Source organism: Dipodomys spectabilis, unplaced genomic scaffold (assembly GCF_019054845.1).
Source record: "Dipodomys spectabilis isolate Male_0828 unplaced genomic scaffold, ASM1905484v1 ptg000516l, whole genome shotgun sequence".
In the NCBI taxonomy this organism is placed as follows: domain Eukaryota; kingdom Metazoa; phylum Chordata; class Mammalia; order Rodentia; family Heteromyidae; genus Dipodomys; species Dipodomys spectabilis.
Genome location: NW_024871193.1, coordinates 3,345,397 through 3,358,233, shown reverse-complemented (window position 1 = coordinate 3,358,233; position 12,837 = coordinate 3,345,397).

Genomic DNA, 12,837 nt, shown 5'->3' with positions numbered 1-12,837 from the left:
ATATGAGTTAAAAATGAGTGGAAGTTATAAACAAGCATAATCAGAGTGAATGAAAATGAAATTAGTAGTGTGAACACAGTGCCATTTCCATATCACATTTTTTGCACTATAAGTCAATAAAGATGAAAGTAAAGATAACATTGAAAATAGCTTTTAATGAGTATACTATAATAAATAAAACAGAAGTAACATATTATTAGAGAATATAATTTTTCATGAGTTTAAGGAAACACTAATGGTGTAAATGTAATAAGTGTGCCTTGTTATTAAAAAGCAACTTATATGAATGTATGCATTAATTGGAAAGTGAACAAACAGTTAAATACAAATTTGATTCAGATCTAATCTCCATAATTTGAACTACAAGTATCCAAAAAGTATAGGGATTCTAGTTCTATCATTTTGTTTTGTTTTGACTTACTTCTAAAGCTTTATTTTCCAGATCCAATAAAAGACAGTTGAATTAGTTATATCTCTCAGAGATTTTTTTCTTTTGAGCACTATTAACATAACATATTCTTTTGATCAAATTCTTACTCCCAGTACACTAATTTATTTGCTCCCTTTCTGCAGAAGTGGAAAATGCTTAATTAGAATAACATTTCTCATATGGAAGGTTGGTTGCTTTAAAGATTAATTACTTTCTTCCAATCTTATTTGGGATTGATTATAAGTTGTAGGGGATTTTTTTAAAGAATGTACAACATGAAAATATAAAACTAAAATAATATTTTGGTTATTATTGCTGACAGTTTAGCATTCCAAATAAAATAGCTATTTTCCTCACTCAAAGCATCATTGTAATTATCTTAAAGAAGAAAATGCTAATAATCCAACTAAAGCTCTATTCTGTAACATTTTCTGTGTAATGTATAAAACAATATGTAGTTCTTAAAAATTCAATTAAACACACACATACATATGTACTAGACCAACTTGTAAATATTTGAATGTGAGATAACATCAGTAAGATACTTGAGAAAGTTCTTAAAGTATTATAATGAGACATAATCCCTGTGTGCATGCAGCCGCTCAAAAACTATGTCTAATCAAACGGGCCCCAACTATACTTATGACCTCAGATCTACCTGAGCATTAGCATATAAATTTTAATCCTTTAGGGACTGGGAAGGTGGCTCAGTAGTAGTGTGCTTGCCTTGCATGAACAAGGCCCTGGGTTCAATTCCTCAGCGCTACATAAGGAGAAAAAGCCAGAAGTGGTGCCGTGTTTTAAGTGGTAGAGCGCTAGCCATGACCTGAAGAGCTGAGGGACAGAGTCCAGGCCCAGAGTTCAGACCCCATGACTGACAGAAAAAAATAATCTTTTAAAACCAAATCTTTGTTAAATTAAATTTACTGGTTTATTTGAATGAAGAATGATTTGTGAATTGGGAAGCACACACTAAACAGAATTCATAATCAACAGAATTTGGGAAAGCTCCAATTAGCAATATCATTAGTGAATTTTGGAGGGTCAAACAGAAGAAAAACTTTAAAAAATCTTATTGATTATAGTAAACATTTGCTTAGTTGCAGTATATCCAGTTGGCTGCCTATGATTGGCTAATTCTCAATTATGTTTATTTTTTTCTTTTTTATTTATTTTTTATTGTAAAAATACTGTACAGAGGGGTTACCATTACATAGGCAAGATAATGAGTACATTTCATATCAAGAATTGTAGCCTCCTCCTTTGTTTACTCTTCTCATCCCTTCCCAGCGTGCCCCCGCACCCCCACCAAATCCTCCCCTCCCCCCACCAAAGTTGTAAAGTTCGTTTTCAACATGACAACTTATACTTCTCATTGTTGCAACAGGTCCACCTCTGTCCTTATTTAAACGACTTGTTTTTCCCCTTCCCCTCCACAAATTATACTGACATCAAATACAGTGAAAGCAGGGGTTATACTGTAGGGGAGGAACATACAAAGCAACAAAGAAATAATCTTATAAATGCGTTAGAAACAAATGCATGGAAGAAAAAAAAGCATTTAAATACATATCTTAGGGTTCATTTTCCTAACATCACCTTATCTGACCTTTTCTGCTTGACTCATACATATACTAATTATTGCAAATAAGGGAAACCATGGGACCTATGTTTCTTTTGGCTTGGCTTACTTCACTTAATATAATTTTTTCCAAGTCTTTCCATTTCCTAACAAATGGGGCAATGTCATTCTTTCTGATGGAGGCATAGAATTCCATTGTGCATATATACCACATTTTCTTGATCCATTCATCTACTGAAGGGCATCTGGGTTGGTTCCATATCTTAGCTATAGTAAATAATGTTGCAATAGACATAGTTGTGCTGGTAGCTTTAGTGTGGTCTTGTCTCAATTATTTTTACTTAGTTGAAACTTGCCTGTTAACTAGAAAAGTATACTCCAAATTAGTTTTCAGTGTGTTTATGCAATAAGCTACTGTTAGTTATGTGTAATCTCAGTGTACTTATGGGTTACTTATGTGATTCAGCAGCTTCCAACACAAATAAGTTCTGAACCAATGAGAAAGATGATTTCATATGCTACATCTTTCAGAAACCAACACTTAATATTTGAGCTTCTATTTACATTTTATTAGTTTGTGGTATAATCTATTATTCACATGAGTGTGCTCTGATAAGTCAAAATTTTATTTCACTAGAATTGATGAGAACTAGCCATCTGCAAGGAGGTTAGAAACAACACATTTTATTCACAATTACAAAAATAAAAATATTTTTTAAATATTATTACATAAAATATATGGAACTCAAACCAGATTTCCCTGACAAATATAAAAGACATGAGAGGAAAGTAGATAAAGAGGTCATAAGAATGAGAAAATTTAACATTGTAAAGACGCTTTCTCATGGTAACTTACTTCGAGATTTATTCAATTTTAAAGAAACTACATGCTGCATATTATTGTTAGATATACCTCTAGATGTTGATGTGTCACCTAGGAATAAGGACTCTAACCCAAAACGAAGTTGTCAAGACAAAGTAAATATGTTGGGAGTTATGCAAATGAAATAAATAATGTATAATAGACTAATTAGAAAGTTCAAGGAGCATAATTTTCAGAAAGACTACATCAAAGCCCAACAAACTAAGCACTAGGAAAGAGGTATATTAATGAGAGGGGATGAGGCCAAGAGGGGAAAGGGAGACAAATGAAAAGGGGAAGAGGAAGAGAATAGAGTCAAGAAGTAATTGTACATACCACAAAATTAAGAAAAGGAAAGGGGTGGGTCAAAGGGTGGTGTTAATGTTCACATGGTTAACACTGATCAAGATTTACTGTATTCATACCTATCTTTGTTAAATGGCACTTCCTTTGTATAACTATTTAAACATGGTAAAAAAAAATAAAGAAAAAAACAAATGTTTACCTCTACAGAACTGTGCACCATCAGCTAAAATCTAGCAAACAAGCACAGAAAAGAGTTAGGCTGCTCCTCTTTTATCCATAATGCAGAGGGCCTTGTCCCCAGTTTGGATTGGCTAAGCTCAGCTTTAAAATCTGTAACAGGATGTGACATAATTAACAGGAACAGGATACATCCATTAACAGGAAAAGGATGTCTTATTAACAGGAACTGGGCATCTTAAGTAAAAAGTGTACCAGAAATAGAATGCAACTAAACCACAATCAACTAGGGCCAAGCCATTTGGCCAAAGCAGGAATTTTTCAGGACAATTCTTTCAAGTTGAACAGAAAGGAAGCCACACTTGTGATAGAAAAGATGCCCTTTCTCACAATCCCCGTCTTTGTACTTTCTGATGTTTTCTTCAAATTCTTTTAACATTATCTGCCTCTCTACCTCAGCTGTACTTAACTAATGGTATAATACTGAAATTTGTCTAAGGAAGTATTGATGATTCTATAAATTAGTCGCATAACTCCCAATTAATGCCATTGTCCCCATGAGGGATAAGTAAAGGACATTAGAATTAAGATCATAGCCAGCACCTGTGGCTCACGCCTGTAATCCTAGCTACTCAGGAGGCCGAGATCTGAGGATTACAGTTCAAAGCCACCCCAGCAGGAAAGTCCGTGAGAATCTTATCTCCAATAAGCCACTAGAAAACCAGAAGTGGTGCTGTGGATCAAGAGGTAGAGTGATTGCCTTTAGCTTGAAGAGGTGAGGGACAGCACCCAAGCCCAGATTTCAAGCTCCACGACAGACCCCCAAAATAAAAAAGAATGAAGACCATAATGCCCTTCCAAATGATTGTGTTAGCCAGTTATGAAGGAGGCTATCTATCTCTGACATTTTAGTTTATGGTCCCATCTAGGGTTCTAGGTTCAGAAAACATGGTACAACATTGACGTTCCCCCCCCCCAAAAAAATCAGGGTATATAGCCCCACCAAATTTTCTACCAGAATTGTATTAAGAACCATATACTGCTTCCCGGGCCATCTTGCTAGTGGGTCATAATTGTACTACAATTCCATTTACTATAAAAGTGACAAAACCTCTCTTGTTTATAATAGATATAATTGACCTAGCTCACATTAATATTAATAGTGGCATCAAAATATTCGTGGCTCATATCCAACTGCTATTTGATTCCTAGGCTTGGAGACAGCTTTGGTTTTTAAAATGCCAGGGTGAAGGAGATAGCCAAAATTGAACCGAAGGACAGCCTCTGCTCCATTTGACAGAAGAGCTTCAAGAATTTAACTCCTCTACAATATTACCAAACATGAGCTCTAGCAATAGTGAGAGCAGATGCATTCCCATCTCCACAAAAGACGGGATTTCACTGTATCCAAATGTCTTTCTTAGAATCTCTTGATTCTCTTCACTGACTAGAGAGGCATGAGATGAAGTTACATTTATAGGAAACTGACTTAACCAACCTAGTTGGCTTTAATTCATCTGAGTCCTTAATCAGGAAATAGTAATGACAACATGTTATTGAACTTGTTCCTCCAAGTTATCTTGTCTTGGAAGAGGGCTATCATGCATGCCAAGACAGCAGGATCCATTATTCATCTCAAAAGGAAGGGGAAAATCTGAGATCTTGGTCTACCTGCCACACATGCATAATAACTGCCAACAGAATATTTTATCCATTCAATCAAGCAGGCATTTGTTTCGCCATACCCAGTTTTTGGTTGTTTCTTTTTGGTCGGTCATGGGGCTTGAACTCTGGGCCTGGGCACTGTCCCTGTGCTCTTCTGCTCAAGACAAGCGCTCTACTGCTTGAGCCACAGCACCACTTCTGGTTTTCTAGTGGTATATTGGAGATAAGAGTCTCATGGAGATTCCTGCCCAGGGTGGCTTTGAACCATGATCCTCAGATCCCAGTCTCCTGAGTAGCTAGGATTACAGGCCTGAGCCAATGGCCATACACAGTTTTAACAGCCATGGCTGGTCATAAATCTTTTACCCTTGTTATAGTTACCTCATAATAATTGCCTTAAGGCCTAGGAGGGAGTGCTGGAAGGAGGAAGACATCAGAAGGCTCCGTATAGTGGGCTCCATTAATTATAAATAGATTTTCCTAACTGGTAAAAATTCCTAGTCTGGAACAGCTAAACAGAAGGATCCCTAAAAGGATTCTTACAATGACCATAGGGTTATAGTGATTATTCCATCATTGATGGTCAGAGGAGAAAGTCCTGCTATGCCTGATTTTATTCCCCAAGAATCTATGTTTACTCCTGGTATAGTAAGATCACTGATTGTTGTTAATTGAGTAGTTCACATAACTCGAATCCTAGTGGGCTGGATACTCATCTTTTGGGATGTAAAACTCAGGATACAGACACATATATTTTTATTCAGAGTTTACAATTTCTTAGATTACCCAACCAGCCCTAGAAATTTCTAAGTACATTCTCAGTTCTTGATAAGCACCCAGCTGAAATTTCTTCTATCCTCTCAGTGGGCAGTCAGCCATTTCCCTTGCTGATTAAATGCCCCAACTACCCTACTTCATCAACAAATTTTATCTCTGATTTTGAGACTCTCAATTCTTGCTGCTCACTGCCTCAAATTATTTGAACAGTCAAGACACGAAAAAAAAAATAGCAAGTAGAACTTCTATTTGCAAACAAACAGGTTACTAAGAACAGATTACTAAGAAATAAAATCGATGTGCAACTCAACATTAGCATGCTGAATTTAACATTTTTAATTTATTTATGCTGTTGTAAAGGTGATATTCAGAGAGCACATTTCTTTTTAAAATATTTTATTGTAAAGATACTGTACAGAGTGATTTGCAATAACTAGTATATGTCTAAGATAATTTTACCAGACAATCAGAAAAGCTCAACAGCTATGTACATATGACCATAAAAGATGTTAAGTGAAATGACTCTCAAGATTCATTGGGTCATAATAAGGTGCTAACTGTAAAGATACTTAACAAATCAAAGCTTACTTCTACAGAAGGGTGGACCATCAGCTGAAATCTAGCAGGCAAGCACTTAAAGGAGTTAGGTACTACTTTTTTTTATTCCTAAGACATGGGGTTCTGTCCCTTGCCTCCGCTCAGAGTGGTCCACAATTTGCAACAGGATGTGGCTTAATTAACAAAAACAGTTGTCATAATTAACAAGAACAGAGTGTACCTAAAATTTCATGAGCTTTAAACAGGATTTCTTAATGAAAGTTTAACAAGAACAGGAAGCAACCTAAATACAATTAACCAGTGTCAAACCACCTAGCACAAATAGTAAGTTTTCAGAAACACACACACACACACACACACAATTTTTACAAGATTGACAAAAAGGAAATGGCACACGTCAATAAAAAATGAGGTTTCTCTCATATTAATTTTAACTGGAATAAAACTAGTGAGTACAAAAGGACAGAACAATAGGGAAATATAGCAAAGACCTGTGCTAAAAATAATTAATACCATTTTCTTCCAAACGGGTTCAATCTGACAATGCCACGGTCATCCCAGCTGCATCTAGGTGATATTTTCTATGCAATGGCCAGAAATAGATGCAGGTCCAGGAATTAGAGATGATAGTTTAGAAAACATTAAATAAGGGTGCTTTCAATTGCAGATCTAAGTGCAACCATGAAGAATACATTTAGGGTTAAAATAAAACTACAATGTTACCAAAGATAATCTTACAATACTTTTTACACTAATAATTTTTTCTTTTAATACGGTTATTTTAAATTGTGAAAATACCAAACAGAGGGGTTACAATTACATGAGCAAGGTAATGAGTACATTTCTTATCAAGCATTGTTGACTCCTTCTTTGTTTCCCCTTACCATCCCTGCCCTCCCATCTTCCTCCTCTTCCTCCTGCCAAAGTTATAAAGTACGTTTTTCAACATAACATCTTGTACCTCTCATTGTTGCAATGGGTCCACCTGTATCCCTATTTAAACAATTTGTTTTTTCCCTTCCCTTCCACAAATTATACCAACATCAAATACAGTGAAAACAGGGGTTATTATTATTATTATTATTTAATGGCTAGGACTCATCAAATTATTGACAGTGTACCTTAGATCCTCTGGCAGATAACGTTATTGTAATATATATATATATATATATATATATATATATATATATATATATATATATATCAATGCAGACAGTTTTTATTTTAAACGTCTTGGAGATCTGCAATTTGGGTTATTTGGTCTTATTTTCTTTACTTTAACAAGTGAATATACCAATATTTTTTTATGTATCAAGAAGTATTTTATACATTCTCTGTCAAAATTAACTAATGCGTTGGGAAATAGAGGTTATTTCTTTTAAAAAATAAATTCACTGACAGGTACCATTGGCTCACACCTGAAATCCTAGCTAGGATCCTCAGGAGGCTTAGATTTGAGGGTCCAGGTTCAAAGCTATATAAGCCAAAAACTCTGTGATTCTCTGATTAGCCAACAAAATGTCATAAGCAGAGCTGTGACTCAGTAGAAAGAGTTGAATGACCACGCCCAGAACTTAAATTTATGCCCTGGTACCAACATGCACACAAAAAGTATTTCTTTCCTTTTTTTTTTTTGTTGGTGTGGGGCTTGAACTCTGGGCCTGAGCGCTGTCCCTCAGCTCTTCAGTACAAAAAGTATTTCTTGCACTAATGTATTCCTAATACTTTAGAGGCTGTAACCTAATTGTAGATAAATAAATTTATAGTCTGATAAATCCATGCTTGGCTATGTAGTAAAATACGTTTAGTTACTTGATTTGTTTGATAAATATTATACAAAATTTCAATTCATCCTGAAACTATATTTAAATATAACCATTGTCACTATGTTGCAAAACAAAATACTTAAGATAGATAATCAGATATTCAAGAATACTCCAGTTTCAAACCAGGTGATCAACTGAGGATTGAAACCTTTGATTTTATAATACCTATAAATATGTGAACAAAACAGTGGAAAGTTAACAGATAAATGTTCAAAACATGTATTTATATGTGTGGTAATGTACAAAGCGGAGAAATCCTAAAGTAGAAGACGAGAAAGGTAAAATGTGTAAAAGACACTGGAAATGCTGAAATAAAATACAATAAAATGAATAAAGCTATTTATCAAAATGATAAAACAATTTATCAAAAATGATAACTTTATTAAATACTGTATTTTGAAATAAGCAAGGTTACAAATCTTTGAATAAGGAAGGGCTGATAAATTGAACTGAAAGAAATCATAAAAGGAAATTATGACAATCCTCACACATAACTTTCAATGTATACTCTGTTATATTTTCTTTCTTTATTTGGGTACAAGGACTGGATTTTTATATGCTAGGCTTGTGCCTTACCACTTGATCTACTCTTCTCCCAGTTGAAAATAAACAAGTTTTCCTCTGGTTTATTGGTAGAAGAGTTTCACAGACGTTTCTGCCCAAGTTGGCTTAGAGCCACAATACTCAGATCTCAGTATCCTGAATTGCTAAGGCTCAGGCATGAGCCATCAGTAATGGTTTATGTTGTATTTTGAATAAACATAATACTAAAGAATTTTACTACATACGGTATTACACTTCTTGGTGTAAAGGATACCCCAAACAGATTATTTTAAAATTTTTAGATTTTAAGTATCCTTAAATGTGTCAAATTCTTAGAGAGAGAAACTACATCAAAGTTAAAAAAAAACCGATAGTGAAGAAAATTTTCATAGAAAAGTTATTTTTGACCCATTGTAACAATGAGATGTACAAGACACTTGGGGGAGGGTAACGTGGGGAGGTGGAGAGGGAAGATATGGTAGGGGACAAACAAAGGAGAGGGTAACAATGCTAGGTAGGAAATGTACTCATTACCATACTCATGTAACTGTAACCCAACTGTACAGTATCTTTACAGTAAAAAAAATAAAAAGAAAATTTCTTATTGAGTAAAAGCATAGATCCAATGCTCTGTAGATATTTAACTTTGTTAGGAAAAATATCATGCCACCTTATCATTCTTAAATACTCAAATTCAAGGCAGGAGTGACACATAAAATGCTAGAGGCAAATTACAAATAGCTTTTTCTTCTTCATAAAGGGGTTATTTTTCTAACCCCTTAATTCTATAAATTAGACCATAAAAAGAGGAATAATATTGACTTCATAATCTAAAAAGAAATGCAAGTCAGACACCAATAACTCATAGCTATAATCCCAACCACTCACTTTGAATGTCTGGGCAGAAAGCGCCATGAAACTCCATCTCCACAATAACTAGCAAGAAGTTAAGATTGGGTGGTTGGTTTAAAAGGTTTAGTGCCAGTTGAATGAGCAAGCCTAACAAGCTTGATTCCCTGAGTTAAAACCCTGGTACTGGTAAAAATAAATACTATACTAATCTAATAAACTGAAGATTAGGGCTGGAAAGGTAGCTCAGTGGTACCTCATGCCTTGCATGCATGAGGCCCTGGGTTCGATTCCTCAGCATCACATAAGCAGAAAAAGCGAGAAGTGACGCTATGGCTCAAGTGATAGAGCACTAGCCTTGAGCTGAAGTGGTGAGGGACAATGTTCAGGCCCAGAGTTCAGGCCCCATGACTGGCCAAAACAAAGAAACAACAATAAACAAAAACTGAGGATTAATGAGTATCAAGAACATTACAAGAAAAGTTAGTAATTATATATAAGAAAAAAGAAAAATGCATATAAATGTATCAATAATGTGGGATAGAGTGATGATTTTATTAAACCCTAATAATATATGCGTGAAAATCCATATCAGATTGTTTATTCTATGTTTTTAAAATTCAAGTAGGATGGAAGAACCATTGCCAATACTTTGCAAGTGGATCCTTAAATACTATCCAAGTGTTTGGAATGCTTGGGTCACCAGATGAATGAGACATAGAGACATTTTCCCTGAAAATAACAGATATGCTGGTTATCCAGTCATTTATCATCTCAAGTTCTTATAAACAGTCAAAGCTGAAAATCTATTTCTCTCTTGTGAGAACCATATTCTTCTTTCTTCTGTCTTGCTTTCAGCTGAAGTCTCTGAAATTCGTTTGAAAAATTGTTTTTTCAGGATTTCACTTCAGTTTTGTGAGGTACGGCTATAAATGGACAGGCAATTTGCTCAGGGAAATGCAGATTCTGTGTCAGGGTTTGCCACAGGACTGGCTAATTGAGAAAACCTTAAGTGATTCAACACAGAAGTCTCTGACACAAGTTGTATTCAGGGGAAAGTAAAATAAACAATATCCTCTAATGTGGTGCTCATTTTGTTTGGGTTCTGGCCAGATACACCATACCTTCCTCACATTTTGCACCTTTGTTTTAGATGAATTTCCTTAGAGATTGTCCAAGCGTCATGATTTATACATTGAAAATGTACAGAACTGAACTGTGTCCTGCTTATTATCCCACAGATGGAGGACTGGACAGAGAGAAGAGTGGATTTGTAAGCCATTGTAAAGGATACCTCACATGCTCTATAACTGGTATGGCTTTCCGATGTTCTATTCCCCTGGGGAAATACTTACAGGCCTTCATTTGCTATAGAGATTAGTCTTCTGGATGTCGGTCGCTTTTAGTAAAGCAGCCTTAGTTGAAGGCAATGACTTGATAGGGTCTCAACTAAGAAACTACGCAGCTCTCTCCAATTGCTGAAGAAGTGAACATCCCAATACTTGAACTTCAGGACACAACTGTAACGTGGGGATCTATTTGCTTCCTCTGGGAAGTTGCAAAAGCATCTTCTCCAGGATCTGGTCAGCATCCTTCTAGGAATTATCTTACAAAGGAAAAGATAATTAGGATAACTATAATAAGACTAACGCTGGGTAAAACTGACATCGTTTTTTACCCTACTCTGGCATTTCTGCTGGGTTAGATTAATTCTCTGCTAGGATATTCCAGAACCTCATTCCAAGCAGTCTGAAGACCTTGGTCACTGTGCCTTTCTTGTTGGTTTTCGACATGACAACTTGTACTTCTCATTGTTGCAACGGGTCCACCTGTATCCTTATTTAAACGACTTGGTTTTCCCCTTCCCCTCCACAAATTATACCGACATCAAATACAGTAAAAGGAAGGGTTAAACTGTGGGGGAAGGACATACAAAGTAACAAAGAAGTAATCTTATAAATGCGTTAGAAACAAATGCATGAATGAAAAAAAAAAACATTTAAATACATATCTTAGGTTCATTTTCCTAACATCAACTTATCTGACCTTTTCTGCTTGACTCATACATATATTAAATATTGCAAATAAGGGAAACCATGGGACCTATGTTTCTTTGGGCTTGGCTTACTTCACCTAATATAATTTTTTCCAAGCCTTTCCATTTCCTAACAAATGGGGCAATGTCATTCTTTCTGATGGAGGCATAGAATTCCATTGTGTATATATACCACATTTTATTAGGTTGATTTCTTTGTCCCAGGCAGCTCTTTGCTGCCCCTTCTGATTTTTGCTTGCTAGAAGTTTTGCAAATTAGAATTAATTGTCAATTGGGGTGAATTTCAATTATGTAAAGCCTTACAGCTCATGCTAATCGCCATGCTAGTTGTCTGGCTTTTGTACTCTAAATATCCATCATGTGTAACTCTATTGATTCATCTGAGTCATCCAGATTCATTGTAAGGATTCCTTTCTATTTTCTTCTTGTTTTTTCCATCTTGAATTAGCAATAGCTTCCTCTGTAGAGTACATATCAATGGATGATTCTAAATTATTTTGTTATTATTAAGGTATTGTACAGAGGGGTTACCATTGCATGAGCCAGATAATGAGTACGTTCCCTGTTTTGAACACTGTCACCTCTTTACTTCATCAATGGATTTTGACTGGTATGAGGAAACCTATAAGGCTATTTCCAGTGAAATCTTGAAATAGTATAATTCTTCAGGCCTAGGAGTTATGGATTTTCTGAGTGTCCTTGAGCCTACACTTTTCCAAAATTAACTCATTGTTGTCTACTTTCTAAGAACTAGATTCTAATTGTTATATGCTGTGATTTAAATAATGAATCACTGGATGGTAGGCACATTTCTATTTACCAAGAAATGAACTAGCTTAGCAAGATTGCATTTTAATTATTTTTTGAAGCCTAAGTATTTGATGCTATGCCTTAAGTTTCTAGCTATTAATGGTATTTAGTCTTGTTTATATTTGAATTTTTATGTACAAGAGAAGTTTAGTACATGCTATATCCTATATTATTTCTGAAATGAATCAGTGGATGAATAAATAAATAAATGCCCTAAAATCTAGCCCTTTTGTCTAAAGTATTATGGTTAATCTCATATCTACTTTTAAAAGACAAAAGTTGTATACAGTTGTAATCTCTATCTAATATTTAAAGGTCGTTTGCCTAAACTGAAATTCATGTAACAGGCGCCACAAATTTCTTGGCCTGCTTAGTTTTAAATCATTCCTACTTCTA